General features: G+C 44.8%; 2 protein-coding genes and 1 long non-coding RNA gene across 11 annotated transcripts in view; 1 reads left to right on the top strand and 2 right to left on the bottom strand.

Moving 5' to 3' along the window:
* LOC128437454 (NACHT, LRR and PYD domains-containing protein 12) overlaps positions 1-16,060 on the bottom strand; it is a 278,177-nt gene that overhangs the window by 76,358 nt on the left and 185,759 nt on the right. The window lies entirely within an intron of this gene.
* The window catches only part of LOC128437456 (BMP/retinoic acid-inducible neural-specific protein 3), a 214,427-nt gene that overhangs the window by 43,889 nt on the left and 154,478 nt on the right, over positions 1-16,060 (top strand). The window lies entirely within an intron of this gene.
* Positions 211-2,929, bottom strand: LOC128437464 (uncharacterized). Its single transcript, XR_008338219.1, has 3 exons — positions 2,828-2,929; positions 2,237-2,419; positions 211-1,617 (listed from the first exon to the last, which is right to left on the bottom strand). It is a non-coding gene; the product is annotated as an uncharacterized LOC128437464 (long non-coding RNA).

Genomic DNA, 16,060 nt, shown 5'->3' with positions numbered 1-16,060 from the left:
GGAACCTCAGATAAAGAAAGTTATTTTCTGACTTCAATTACTGAGGCATTCTCTACAGAATGTAATGTGCCCATTCTACTTCCGATCCATTGGATCATTGTGTGTTTATGTTGCTTAAAGCAGAGCATTCACTGCTTTAATGTAATCAGCATCTTATCTGACAATATCATGGTGTAGAAGTGCAAGGAAATAGCAATATGTTATGATCAATGTCATTTATTGTGCACAAACATTACATTAAGGCATCTGCTGGAAATGTTATGATCAACAATTCTCATGCAAAAAATACTTTAAAAACTACACAAATAGTGTTTTGGAGAGGGGGGTTTCAGAGGGAGGGGGCAGCTCTGGAGAAAGGTCTGTCAATCCAGGTCTGCTGCTTGGTGTGATGGAGACATGAGGTTAGCATCAGGAGCGGAGGTTGCAGGAGGGACCGTGGAGCTGAGGCACACCGGTACTGCTTCTCTTGAGAAGAACTGAAGGACACACAAACAAACCATAGTGTTTCATTATGAAGATGGTTCCCTCTGATTTTTTGGTTTTAAACATAAACGTCACACAGGCCGCTAAAAACTAAAAATGCTGAAGCTAACAGCTACCCAACAGCAAGCTAATGCCTTCCTAAGGCTGCCAGGGAGTAGCAAGAGTAGCCTTGTAGCAAGAGAGTGTAGCTAATCACAGCCCTCACAGTTCTTCATCAGTGGAGAAGTACCTCGCCATGTTTCATCTTCAGAGGAGTCATCCAAAGACTGTGCTGCTGTTCCGGAATATGTCAGGCCCGCTGCAGCCTGCTGGGCTTGAACTCTGAGCACGCAGAGTAGGCCCTCGCGTCCCGTCTCAGTAAATGCATCAGTCCTTCCTGAGAATATATGATAAAAAACAAAACGTCTCAATAGTGCGTTTGTACGTGTGTATGTATACATACGTACACACGTACAGGGCTTTCTTTTCTACAGAAATATTTTTCCTGAGTTGATGTCTCTGCTTATGCCATCTAGAATGTGAAACAAAATATATTTTGGCATAACTGTATGTTTTCGGATTGTCTAACTGTGTATTTGTGTTAAAGTCAAAAGGTCAAGGCCACACTGACCTCATCTTATGGTTTCAGTTGTCAAGAGACACAGTGTCATTTATATGAGAGAAAATATGTAGAAATATGTAGACGGACACTGCACTGGTTAGCGGAGTCATACAACGCAGTGCGGTAATTCTAGTGTAGTTTTTTTTTAATAAATGGGTTATCTTTTTTACAATCTACAAAAAGTTATCTATACATTTGGTCACAGAATGTTACACAAATAAATTGGCATTAAAGTTGGCATCTTGCTGTCTCACCAGTCTGACGATGCAGCTGAAGCGTCCATCAAGGGCTTGCTGCAGGTAATTTGGATTGTTTGTTTCTTGTGAAGAGGAGAATAACATGAATTCATACCAATATCAGTTTACAATCAAACCTTTTTGTGTTAACCTTGTGTAAACAGAGTCAAAGGACATTGTACAACAATGACACACATTTTTCCACAGTACCTGTCGTTCACTACTGAACTTCTGACACCCATTACTGGACTGTGTCTTCCTGTAGAGTGGTGACGTTCTCAACGTTCTTTTCACAGTCTGTCAAAACAAAATTAGAGTTACAAATGTTAATGCCCCACAACCCATTGCAGATACGGTTGTATTTGCACACCACATCGGATCAAAACAAAACTGCAGTCTGGGAAACAAGCAGTTTTGGTAGATATAAGGGAAATGCTAATATTCCTGCATGAAACATATTCAGTCCCTTAAGCAAAAATAACAATGATGGCAGGCCGCAACCTCGATGCCTTCGTCTGCTTTGCTTACAGACTAGTTTGCGGAGTCTCGTGCTGCCGCCCACTGACCGATACATCATCGCTCTTTTCTGAAACTAATGAAGGCAAATTCACACATGTAGACAGAAATAAACAGTATAAATTAAAAGGTGTAAATATTGCTAACATTATGTTTGATGGGGGTCATCATTATACATAACAGAGGAAAACTTTGCACATGTATTCCTTAAATTGACTTGCCTTCCTGTGGAAAAAGTTGTTTTCCCAGTTAAACAATCACAGCAGGGAAGCATGATTGATCAAAATTCTTTCAGTGTGATATAAACTTGTATTTCAGCAAGCGTACTTTGGGGATGTAATAAAATGTATATTTAACACATTATATAAAATGGTGTTTCTGGTATGTAACTTAAAAGTACCTCTTTAATGGTAGGATCATTTCTCTCCCTCATCTTCCTCGTGGTACGTGGATGATGGTAGTGGGCTCAACCCGGCTTCTCTTTCTCTCCAGGCTGCCCTTCCTGCTCTTCATCAAGCAAAACAAACCGTTCGGTCCAAGTTATTGACGTTAATGAAACTCCTGTAGCTTCACTTTGATCCTCCTTGATTAAAAAACAGAACATAGCAATTGTTTTATAAAATGAATCGCAACTCCATAACATGGAAACATTATTGTCATAGTGCATACTATACATTAAACCAAATTGACCTGATATTGTGGAGTAATAGTAGAGAAATACACTCCTTATTAATCTAAAGCATTCATAAATCAAATTCATGTTTATATTTATATTGTAGCGTCCCTCAATGATGAGCTAAGCGTCTTGAACTGGTTTCAACAACAATGTATTCACCTCCCAGTTAGCACAGGCTACCGTGGGCTGTAGCATGTGGCTAACAATGGCGTATTAGCTGATGAACAGCGTCCATAGTGTGGATTGACGGACTCTATCCGCACTCGGACTGTAAACCTAGATCGTAACGATCTTTAAAAACAATAAACTACTTACCTGACAGAAGGAAGATGACATCGTGGTCTTCCAAGCGCGCCGTGTTTATGACGCAGCCCCGAGTTAAAAGGACTGGTTGTTTACAAATAGGGTTTTTACGACAGCCACACGTCATGTCCGCTCGCGCACTCGGGCCGCTCGGCTCGCGCCGCTCGGGCCGCTCGGCTCGCGCCGCTCGGGCCGCTCGGCTCGCGCCGCTCGGGCCGCTCGGCTCGCGCACTCGGGCCGCTCGGCTCGCGCACTCGGGCCGGCCTCGGTATGAACAGACTCGCAGGTTCCTTCTCATTAGAGATGTTATCTAGCCTCAAATATTACTATTATATAACAAGAATAACATTCACGATCACTGAAGGACACCACGCAGGGACTGTGATTTAAACACCACGCTGCGCCGTGGTGGCATGGCAACCGTCATAGCAACGATAAACACATGCGTGATAACTATTAAAATATTTATCATAAGCACGAACTGGCTGAAGACTGTGGAAGCAAAGAGCACATTTCTCGCTTGAAATGGTGTCAGAATGTATTTTTATGCCCAAACTAAGTTACAAAATTATATTTTTATCTCAAAAACAAACAATCTCCGCCATGTTTTCCTCTCCGCAGACGGGAGCTTGAGAGTAACGTGACGTGAGAACACGCCAATGCAAAACAATGGGAGGACTAAATGTTACCATCTCACAATCTGAGAGGCCAGATTGTGAGATGGTAACGTCGTTCCAAGTGGACCAACGTTGCCATTGAACGTTTTCTGATGAGACTGGGTTGGGCTCCACACCCGTCCTATCTAGCTTCAAATCTGTGCAGCAGTTCCAATCTCCACCCAACACAATACATTCATTTTGATCAATGCCGCTAAGTGTTTCATTTAAAACTTTAAAAACTCTTTCCTGCTCAGAGCCTTGGTTTGGTGCATAGATATGAGATATGAAGATATAATAAAACTGAATTTAAAATCTTGTATTTCAACTTTTACAACCAGGATTCCACCTTGAATTATCTCTGTGTGAGAGATTATATTTACACTAACTTTTCTAGAAAAGAGGATGGTAACTCCTGTTCTTATATTGGTCCCATGGCTGAGGACATGTTGTCCACCCCACCATCAGCCCCAGTCGATCTCATTGAGAGTGTCCTCATGTGTTTCCTGTAGAAACACTACATCCAGTCTCTTATGCTTTATTGTTTCTGATAGGACAGCTCTTTTCTTAGCTTCTCTGCCCCCGTTTATGTTTAATGATGCTATTCTTAAATCCTGCTAAGAAAAGAGAAGAGAGTCAACAACAAACAACAGCAGTGAAACACCCCGTGATTTAAGAACATATTTATTTTGTACTGTTGTTTCCGTTATCCTCAATCAATCAATCAATCAAATTTTATTTGTATAGCCCTTATTCACAAATTACAATTCATCTCATAGGGCTTTAACAGGGTGTGGCATCCTCTGTCCTTAACCCTCAGCAAGAGTAAGGAAAAACTACTAAAAATCCTTTTAACAGGGTAAAAATATGTAGAAACCTCAGAGAGCCACATGTGAGGGATCCCTCTCCCAGGACGGACAGAAGTGCAATAGATGCCACGTGCAGGAGAACATCATCAATAATCAAAGTCTCTAGCAGCATTTGATGAGGGTAGACATCCCGAAGGACAACCCCAACATGACATGCCAAGCAGTCCCGCTGCAATCACAGTCCATGCTCAGCAACCATCCAGACCACGATCCACCATCCAGACCAGACGCCACTCCAGTCCTCAGTCACCGTCCACCGCCGCCAACCACGAGCCGCCGCCGCGGTCCTGGTCCACCGCCCGTGCCCGATGCCAACGCGACACAGGGTCCGCCACCGGCACCACGATCAGCCCACATGACTCAGAATCCGCCACAATGGATCCACCACCGCGACCCCCGGTGCACGATCCACAAACCGCAATCCATGGTGCGGCCACAGAGGCCCTGGATCTGCGGGTGATAAAGCAAAGGGATTCCGGGGAAGGGGGATAGGGATGGAGAAGAGGAAGGAGAAGCTGGAAAGAGAAGCTCCGTGTGTCATGTGTCATAAAATAGAACAAGTAACGTTCTGGCGCACTAATTAGCTCTAACTATAAGCTTTATCAAAAAGGAAGGTTTTGAGCCTACTCTTAAACGAACAGATGGTGACTGCCTCCCGAACTGAAAGTGGTAGATTATTCCACAGCCGAGGGGCTTGATGGCTAAAAGCTCTGGCTCCTACTCTTTTTTTAGAGAATTTAGGGACGACAAGTAGGCTTGAATTCTGGGAGCGGAGTGCTCTAGCGGGTTTATAAGGTACTAACAGCTCTTTAAGGTAAAAAGGCGCCATATTATTAAGGGCCTTGAAGGTGAGGAGGAGAATTTTAAATTCTATTCTAGATTTAACTGGAAGCCGGTGTAGCGATGCTAATACTGGAGAAATGTGCTCTCTTCTCTTTGTTCTCGTCAGGACACGTGCTGCGGCATTTTGGACAAGCTGTAGAGTCTTTAACGACTTACTGCTGGAGCCTGATAATAATGAATTACAATAGTCCAGTCTCGATGTAACAAAGGCGTGGACTAGTTTTTCTGCATCTTTTTGGGAAAGGACATGTCTAATTTTGGAAATATTACGTAAGTGGAAAAAAGCGGTCCTAGAAATTTGTTTTAAGTGAGAATTAAAGGAAAGGTACGAGCTGCTCTACACTCAGGTGTTTGGGGTGGAGGAGGTGGAGCTCTGTCAGGCTATGGAGGCCTCCCGGGTCGGAGGTCGCTGCTACAGGAACAGCTCATCAATGTGTAGTGATGTTGATATCGGCTACGACACACCTGAGGACCGAGGACAAAGGTACACACACACACAAACACACACAAACACACACACACACACACTATACAGAACACAAGCTGCACCTGTGTAATAACAGTCACAGTCAGGTGCGTTTGTTTCGTCTGCAGGGAGGAAGTGGAGTCGGTTGGAGCTACTGAGGAGAGACACAGAAGTGGGACAGATGACACAAAGGTCAGGGGGTCAAAACGTCTGAGTCAGTTGATGTGTGTTGTGTGTGTGTGTGTGTCAGCTGTGTTTGGTTGTTGTGGTGATTTTGTTTTTCAGTCTCCTGCAGATGCTCCTCCGTCCAGACTCTCTCTTCCTTATAAGGTCATGAAGTCTCTGGACGGAGACGTGTACAGAAACCTGGAGTTTGACGTGTGGCAGGACACCTGCAAAGGTAACACACACACACACACACACACACACACACACACAGACACACAAGTGACATACACACACAATAATTCCTGTGACACGATGTGGTGAAAGCCAATCAGTGTTGAGATGGAACTTACCCAGCGGAGGTTGTGGCTCCGCCCTGAGGGAGCGGCTGGTCAGGTGGCTGCTCCTCCTCCGTGAAGCTGCAGGTGACCTTCAGACGCAGCTCTTGGAGGATACAGTGAAATCCTTCATGCTGTGTTTCACTCACACAAGATGACGTAGGTTTCCACAGCAGCTACAAAGCAGCAGCTGCAGCCACTTCAGTCGACCTCATCTCAGGAGAGTTGTGGTTCCAACACAAATAACACAAAGATCCTGTGGACTTAGTGTGAGGCAACAATCGCTTTGTGCCAAGTGTGAACAAATCGTCTTGTGGTGTTCTTAAGATAACTTGTTAACAGGGACATTAGTCTAAGGTCACTGACCTTTGACCTCTAACCACCTAAGTCGATTCAGTTTGAACCAACTTATCGAGTTCTCAAGAACTAAAGAAACAAAATGAAAACATGCCCCTTCAGGCCACTAGGTGTCACTGGTGCTGAGACATAAAAACAACACTCATACTGTGGACCTATGAGGAGGTGATCATGTGACTCACTCTTATGCTGATTGGTCGTCTACATCCTAATTGATTATCTCAGTAATCAGATTGCATCCGCCTGAATGATGCTGTAGTAATCAGATTACTGCGCTGTGTGACTGACAGAGATGCAGAAGACGGATTATATGGTGTTCGCTGGTAGGCAGTACTTCCTGGGAGACAAGTGTCAGGTGACAGCACACACACACACACTGTGATGAAATGAAGCTTCATGTGTCATTAGCATCAAGTCTGTGAAATCATGTTGTCACCAGATTGTGTGTGTGTGTGTGTTGTTTCAGGTGCGTCTGGAGCCAAAGGGGAAATACTATAACGCCTTCATCCAGGAAGTAGGAACCCACTCGTCAGCCGTCACCGTGTTCATCGAGGAGCTGGGAGAGAAGTAATGAAACATTTAATCTGACGACTCTTCCACATTAATCTGAACCAAGCATCAGGTGTGAAGCTGACTCCAGACCAGCAGACGTCAGATGGTTGTGATGTGTCTCTGTCTTAGACACCTGGTTCCTCTGACGGATCTGAAACCAGTGAATCCAGTTCCTGCCTGGAATGTTGCTGCTCCAACTAGAAAAGGAGATCTGGGTAAGCTTAGGTTATTCTATGACCTCTGACCTCTTGCAACCCCCCCCTGACCCTATGGCCTCGTGCAGACTTGGACTCTCGTGGTCAGCGTCATCATCGTCACCGTTACTTCAGGAAGTCTCGGGGCAGCAGTGGAATGAAGGGGGCCGAGCTCATGATAGCTCCCGCCCCTTTATACGGAGGCCCCGCCCCATCCAGCCTGCCCCCTCGCTTCCAGCCGGCAGGTCACCCCCGCCCACCCTCTCCTCCCTCAACTGGAACCATGACCTATGATCCCTACGCCCCCCCACACCACCACCACCACCACCCTACAGTCAGAGCTCCTCGCTACGGAGCGTCCAGGTGGGAACTGACACTTGTAGAACTTGTGTAGTTGATCACATTCACACCTGCTGAGACACAGGTTGACCTCAGGTGTGAAGACATGTGACGCATGTTGAAGGAGGCGTTACCGATGAATTACTCTTGATACTGATGACTTCCTGTGTGTCTCTGTGTCTCTGTGTGTGTCTGTGTGTGTCATGGATTGTGGTCAGAAGCTCCACCCGTTTCCTCAACCGTCACCTGATTGGCCCACAGCTGACCTATTACCACCCTGGAAGACGATATTACCACGACTATGAGAACTACGCCTTCAGGTCCCGGTAAATGATGTCATCATCTTGCCACAGTCCCACCAACCATGTGTGTGGTTGGTGTTCACCACGATGACCTGTCTCTGAAATATGATCTACTTTGAATCCAAAGGGACGGTGCACATTATTTAATATGAGCACAATGTTCCAGAGCCTCTTAGACTCATTTTCATCTGCAGTCTCAGACAGGTTGATAAAAAGAGACAAAGAAACTAGACTATTCCAGATGATGACATGTGTAATCATCACATAAATATAATACAACACCTCCATGTAGACTCTCCACTCTCCTTCAAGAGATGGATAAGGGAAGTTTAGATCAACGTCTGGTTGGTTCAGTTGATCTCTAACTCACCCAGAACATCTCCACCTCTCCAGACTCATCCTGTCACCACATCACTCAGCTTCCTGTCAGTAGATCCAGTACTGACCTCAGATGTGTCTGTGGCTTCCTCAGCTGTTGATTGTGACTTTTGTTTCAGATCAGAACTACCAGACGTCCGGTGGTTACACAACTGCTGAGGCCTCCAACAATCAGGTAACAGCTTTAACAACCAATCACTTCACAGAATCTGTAGAGACACAAGAGACGCAGTCTGTCAGAGGACATGCTTCTGACGTGAGGGACAGACGGAGGACACGGAGCAGGACATGCTAACAACATGATAACATGTCATAATGATCATGTGATCAGTGATGTCACTAAGCTTCAGAAAGCTTTTACCTTTTCTCTTGTTGTGAAAGGATGGACAGGAAGGAGGATGTGCTGACTCTCCCCCAAGACCAGACATGAATTACAACTACACACAGCAGGTATACAAACACACACACACACAGCAGGTACAAATGTTCTCTCTGTTTGTATTTATACACGTGGTAGGACCTTCAGCGGGTTGAGGGGACAGAAAGATGGTAAAACCATAATAATTGTGACGTCAGCTACACTCACTGGGTTTGTGTGTTACAGGTAGTGAAGCCTTTAGCTGTCGTTGGCTCTTCACCCTCCTCTTCCTCATCCTCACCCTCTTCTCCATCATCGCATGTTCCTGCAGCTGCTCACCTGCCGCCAAGTGCACACACACAGACACGCTCAGGTGTCCACACACACTCGCATGCAACAGGTACACCCACACACACACAGCAGGTACACCCACACAGCAGGTACACCCACAAACACACAGGCATTTGACAGAGACCCTCTGTGTGGATCTGTTTTGTTTAGATTCTGGAGACAATGTAAACACAAACAAACCTGTTTCCTCAGATAATTGACATCAGAACGTGTTTAAAATGATCTTTTCCTGTTCAGCCTCCATGTCAATCCCAGCTTCTTCTCCGTGGTTGGTTAATGAGCTAGGTGAGCCTCTCTGCACCGTGGTGGCTCCGCCCCCTTACTCCTACGACCCTAATGGCAGCGATTTACCCCGAGGTCAGAGGTCAACCAGCCTAACTGTTACACACCCACAATGATCTGCCGCTGTCACTCATGTTATTGTGTGTGTGTGTGTGTGTGTGTGTGTGTTTGTAGACTGTAGAATTCTTCAGTATTACTTCAACTTGGGCGTCCAGGTGAGTTCCTGTGACACTCTCTCTTTAAATATTTAAAATATAAATATATTATAACATTAATTTATAATTAACCCCCCCCCCCCCAGTGGTACTGGCAGCAGCAGACGACGTTCTCCTCCCCCTCCCCTGAGAACCACTACACCTACCAACCCTACCCCCCCTACCTGAGCCAGGAGCCGCTGCACGGTAAGACTCGTCTCTGATTGGTGCAGGTCTCACAGGTGACCTCATCACCTGACCTCAGGACAGACGTGATTATCAGAACAATAACATCAATCAGAAATGTGACCTGAACTGGGAACAGGAAGTACAGCTGGTGTAGTAGTTCCCAGGAAATGGAAGCTCCACTTCCTGTTAAGTATCAGACTTCCTCTTCTTCTACCCCCAGCTGCCTCCCATCAGCCCCCCTCCTCCTACCCAGAATCCTCCAGGGCAGGAGATGGACAGACGGACGGACACGGCGGTGGTCAGTGATGACAGATCAGCTGATACAACATGATTGAATTTTGCATTGTTTGATTTGTCCCCCCCCTCCCCACAGGCTCCTCCCCATCGATGGAAGGCTCCACCTCCTCCGTCGGCCCTGCTCCTCCAGGCTCCGCCCCCTCCGCTGCTCATCTGTACCAGGAGCAAACGCCTCTCCCCCCTCCCCCTATGCTACACCTGCCATATGAAGCCCCGCCCATCACCACCTACCTGCCCTCTGCTCCTCAGCCAACCCACCTCCCCCATCACTCCTCCTACCACTGCCTCCCACCATCAGTCCAGTGGGGAACGCTCCAGACTGGAGGCCACAACTCACGGGTTTATTGCCCCGCCCCTAACCCAGCCCACGTGGTTGCTTACATTACAGCCCCATCCCCCCACCACACAGCGACACACTACATCCCCCCCACCGTGTGAGTGAGATGCACATCCTGCTGAAACATACCTCAAGAGTTAGCATGAAGCTAACGAGTTCCCGTTGGCAGGGAAAGTTAAAGAGGATATGATGTATGAAAAATAATTAGGACAAATCTTTATTCTTTCCGTAAATTTTTTGTAAAAAACCCTCGATACTTCCAGTATTGAGGTATTTCTGTTCTCACTTTAGCGTGTTAGCTTCACATTGAAAGTTGTGAAAGAGTTCTGCACATGTTAGTTTGTTGCCAAAAAACTTTATTTACAAATCTCCGACACAAATAACTTCCTGCTCCGAACTTTGAAGTCGAGAGCGACAGTTGTTGGTACGATTACCTGAGAAGAACTGAGTTTAATTAGTTTGTCGGTCAGTTAATTGAGTTTCAGTCGGCCAATCGGTGAGAGGGGGCGGGGCATGGTCAGTCCCTGTTTATTGATGAGGGATGTATTTATGTTGATGTTTTGTTCAAACTGCCGATGGTGATAAGTTGTTTCTGGGAGAATAAAGTTAGTTTCACAAGCAGACGACCGTTTGTTTCATCAGTGACAAAGATCACATGATCACAGGTGTCACATGATCAGGACCTCCTGAACCATTCATCTGTTTGTGTAAATAAAGACGACTCGTTTCCACTTCCTGTAGAATATCTCAGATACGAACGCTGCCATCTTGTGGTGATGGAGTCTTTACAGTTTTTTCCTATCGTTTTCGGTCATGTACCCATACTATGGTCACTTTTCCCTATCACTTAACACAGTGGGCTTTAGAGACACACACCTCTGCATATCTGTTAACCTTTGGTGCAAAATGCACTACAACAACCACACCACAAACAATGCTGCCATAACTTAACACATGTTTCCTCTCAGAACACTATGACCTAAAAAACACTAACATCTTGAAGCATTGCCAATTGCATATATAAAATGTTGCTGTGTCCTCCAGTTTGGCATAGATTTCCTGTAGTGTTGCATTGAAAAAAAGAGAAAAAACACAGACAAACACTTCTTTGGACTACAGTAATAAAGTTTGTAATATTACAGTATGACAATCCAAGCCAAGTATCTGCTGACAGTGTTCATATGTCGGTTTACCTCCCACAAAAGATGTCACAATTGAGTGTGGTAAATGTACTGTAATTGTAAATACAGTAAATACTGTAAGTGTTTTATGAGAAACTGAGAATAACAATTTTCAGTTTTTGTAATGCAAATTACATACAGTAAGTACGTAATATATGATCCAGAAACAACCTTTACCTCCACCTCCACCTTCACCTTCACCTCCACCTCTTCCTCTTCCTCTGCCTCTTCCTCTGCCTCTTGCTCTTGCTCTTGCTCTTGCTGCATCCATTTTCCTATACCAACTACGTAAAGAAGTCCAAAGCAAATGCCAAAGAAGGCCCTTTTTCAACGAGGCACAAATTACATGTAAAACACCTGAGTAGGTCTTTAGCTGAAATGACCACCAGGTGTTTTGCATTGCAAAACTTATCCTCTGTGTTTTGTACAGATCATTGTATGTAGTGTTGCTTTTACGTAAAAAAAGTAATTCCATGCCAATTCACCAAGAACTATGGTGCACAGGGGGAAAAAAATCTAAATTACTGTAAAATAAAATAAATAAACTATAAACTAAATATTGTTTCTTACATGTAACTTCATTTGTCTGTCCAAATGCAGCATCTTTCCATCTACAGTGATCTAAATTACTGATAAGTTAGGTTTTGAACAGAAAGTTCACTGTTTTGAACAGAGTATCTAAACATTGGTAAAATATGCTGTAGTTCCACAGCGTTTTGCCGGTAGTGAACATTGACTGGGGCAGGTATCCATGAAATTTGGAAGAAGGCGTCATTGCCAGCATTTGTATCTTAGCATAGGGGCAAGTAACCACAGTTTGGTTCACATGGTTGTTGGGCCAGAGCCCAGCGGGGGGCCGCCAGACACTGGAGCCGAGAGGAACAAAGGGTTGTTAAACTTTGGGCGGGAAAACATCCTCCTGCAGGCTCAAGAATCTCCCCCTGGTGGTGGAAAAATGTCCTGGGGTTTTCCCAGAAGCCCCTGCTCAGTTCCAAGCCCCGCCCACTCAGATCCATTTCTGACACTCAATTGGCTTAAAGCCAGCATCATCCTATGACCAACTCCTCAAGGAGGAGGACCTCTCAGGTAGAACAAAACCACTGAGACATCAATAATCGCAGCCATTTTACCCTGCTCTGAAGACAACACCTTCGGGGCCTCCCAGCTGATTTAGTTGCAAAAGGGGGCAACCAGAGTTATTTTATTTCATTTCTTTTATTTCTTTATTCAGTCGACGTTTTTATTTTCAAAAGGACTTTTGTTATTTTAACTTGAAGAGGCCGCGCACAGGAACTCGCTCGCCGGTCGAGCATCACAGACTTTCTTTCCAAATCCACAGCGGCGTTACCGCTGTTCATCCCCTGCAGAAGAGACGAAGCTGAATTCCATTCCAAGAGCAAGAGAAGTTCGCTCGATTCGGCCCAGCGCTGATCTCCGTTGCAACCACGAGACCCACCGGAGCACCGCTTAAGAGGCCAGGACACTGATTTTGTTTTCCAGGAATCCGCCCGTTCGCACGCATCCTGGGGTTTAACGAGACATTCACTGGACTCCCGGAAATCCGCGCCCCACGCGCAAGCAACACCGCGGAGGTCACAGTAAGAGGCTTTATTGTCTGGGCAGATGTTAATCTAATACGTAGCGTATTGTTTTAATACTTGAATGTATTTGTTTTGTATGAGACCGCCGAGTCTCTAATGTTTAGCGGCGACTCGCCACTTCCGGTTTCCGGTTACGGCCTTGTGCCACAGTTTTTAAGCGCCGTGAGCAGCGTCTCCAGCTCATTGTGACCGTTTGAACAACTTTAAAGAGACTTTACCGTTCAAACCTCAGCACACAACGCCACTTGGGTGCTGAGTGTTAAAGTAAATGTAACTTGTCTCTGACGGTGCTTTTAAGAGCTTTGCTCTCTCCTTGTATGCTCTCTCTCTCTCTCTCTCTCCTTCTAAACCGACCTATACACACATCCGACCTGTATTTAGAATACAGTTCATGTAACATAGTTAAATCTATATTCAGAGAGGCTGGACACATCTGGAAGCCATGCGGCCGAACGCCAAAGCAGAGACAAAGAATTCTCTTTGTCTGAAAATCCCTTTGTGTAATTCATGTGACGACCACCAGTGTGAGCTCCAGCCACATGGTGTCATTAACATAGACTCCATTTTGAATAACGCAAGTTAAACCACCATTTTGAATCTATTATTGCCACGCCTCCTCTCTCCCTCTCCTCCCATTCTGGCTCTAAATTCATAACGGCTCCGCCATCTTGTTTTGTAGTCAATCCGCCATTTTGAGAGTTTTTAGGCCTTGATTCCACGAATCATGATCGGCCGCCATCTTAGATGTGACGTCACCACATGACTGCGTCATCGCCACGCCCCCTTCTTTTTCTCTCTTTCTCTCTCTCGCTCTCTCACACACACACACACACACACACACACACACACACACCCACACAGACACAGAGACACATTGATAGACACAGACAGATACACACACACAGATACACATAGAGGAATACATGTGTTTTTCTAAATTGTGATAAGCGGCTGCTGTTGTTATCTTTGAAATATGGGAGTTTGTTAAAATGATGAATCATTAAATAACACTAACTTTATTTCACATGCATACATATAGACACACACACACAGAGAGACACTTTGACACAGACACACACACACACCGAGACAGACATACATAGGTAGACCGCCGGTTTTACATGTATTTTCTGAATTGTGATAAGTGCTGCTGCTGTGTTTATCTTTGAAATATCGGAGCTTGTTAAAATGATGAATCATTGAATAACATTATAACTTTATTTCCCCTTTTTAATAAATGCTTTTGTAATTAAAGTATCTGTAGTCTGTGATTATTTGTGCATATGTATGTGATTGCAGCTGGATTATGATTGCCTGTGCTCGAACTTAGTAGCCTTCACTGTTAATTAAATAATTATTAATATTAAATATTGAGATTATTGATTTGACATTTATCATTATGAGACTGATATTTATAGATTGTATCGTTGGTCCCTGTAACCAGGGTGGTGCCCCGCGACAATAAGCAATGATTACAGATTTGTATTATTCTTAATTGATAATTTTATTGTTTTCATTAATTATTTGAACTATTATTAATGGATAACCGTATCATTTCTAATTGAATGTGTTACCTTTCTTAATTAATAGCTTTATCATTTTTGATTATTTTTAAGAAATAATTGTTATTTTAATAATCATATTTCATGATTATTAATAATTAGCCAACGTCAATTCTACTCCTACTATTGCACAACATGGTCTACTGGTATGCTCACTGTGTGAAGTGTTGAGGGAATGTGAACATGGTTTAGGTAAATTGCCTAAAACGATAGGAAAAAACTGTAACAGTCAGTACACTGTGCAGTAGTAATTCTCATCTGACGTCTCGGCCTGTTTTTATATCATTTAATAACTGATTCAAACCAAACTGATCAGAAACACTTGAACAAACATCAGAGAGAGAAGAACGATGTGAAACGACAGAAACTTCTTTACAAACATTTACTTAACGTGTACTTTGACTTTCTGGAGCCTGAACTAGAATCAAAGTTACGAGCTGACTACAGGACTAACTTCATGAAGAACCAGTTCCACGGGAGGTTCAACCAGTACGTTAACTCCATTCATGTAAAACTAACTCTGTATAAGCTCCGCCCCCTAGACACATTCTGACATCATTCATCATCTTTGGATCTGAACCTTTGTTTTATTGAAGAAACCATTTTGTTTCTCATTGTTTTATTCCCTCAGTGAAGATTTTCATCGTTAACAATACAAGATGTTGACTGTTACATTAGCATGATATATTAGTGTACTTCACTTTATTGAGTCTGGACGACAGGAGGAGGAGCTGAAGCCTGAAGTGTCCAGTTTGACCTGCAGGTGGCGCAACATGAAAATCAGGATTCTTTCTCTGAGGAAAACGAATGTTCAGGTGTGAACCAATCAGATCAGATCTGATCACACCAGACCACATGAGTCCACATCCTCTAACAGAGTCCTTTCAAATCCCTCCTGGTCCACATGTGAAGGACGTCCTCTCAGCTGACGTCCTAAGATTCACAATATCAAAACTGATCACAAGATAGAGATCAATACTTTCATTCACATGCTCCCACACACGCACACGTCTGTAAACCCAGACTGGTCTTTAACACAGGACACGCGTGTTAATCTGCATGTAGGTCAGGAAGTGAGATCTGATCCCAGGAGACACCGGCCCTGTGTGCATCACGTGTCCTCATGGCAGAAGCTCCGTGGGGATCTCCACAGTCCAGGGGTCGCGACCTCCTCGGGAGCTCAGGGGCTCTTTCAGCCAGCGAGGGTTGGACAGGTGAGTCACGTGTTTCTCCTGCAGACCAACCAGAAGGGCCGACCTCTCCAGGTGCTGAAGCTCCTCCTCCAGCATGGAGGCGGGACACACCGAGGTCACGCCCACATCCACCAATCCTGAAAGAGATGTATTTCCACAGGTGATGCCTTCAGGAACCCCACAGAAAACACAGGTCAGTTCCCACCTGCCACCACGCCTCGGCCGAACCGCTCCCCGGACT

This window comes from Pleuronectes platessa, chromosome 3 (genome assembly GCF_947347685.1).
Source record: "Pleuronectes platessa chromosome 3, fPlePla1.1, whole genome shotgun sequence".
Lineage (NCBI taxonomy): Eukaryota > Metazoa > Chordata > Actinopteri > Pleuronectiformes > Pleuronectidae > Pleuronectes > Pleuronectes platessa.
This window is presented reverse-complemented; position numbering and strand designations above follow the sequence as displayed.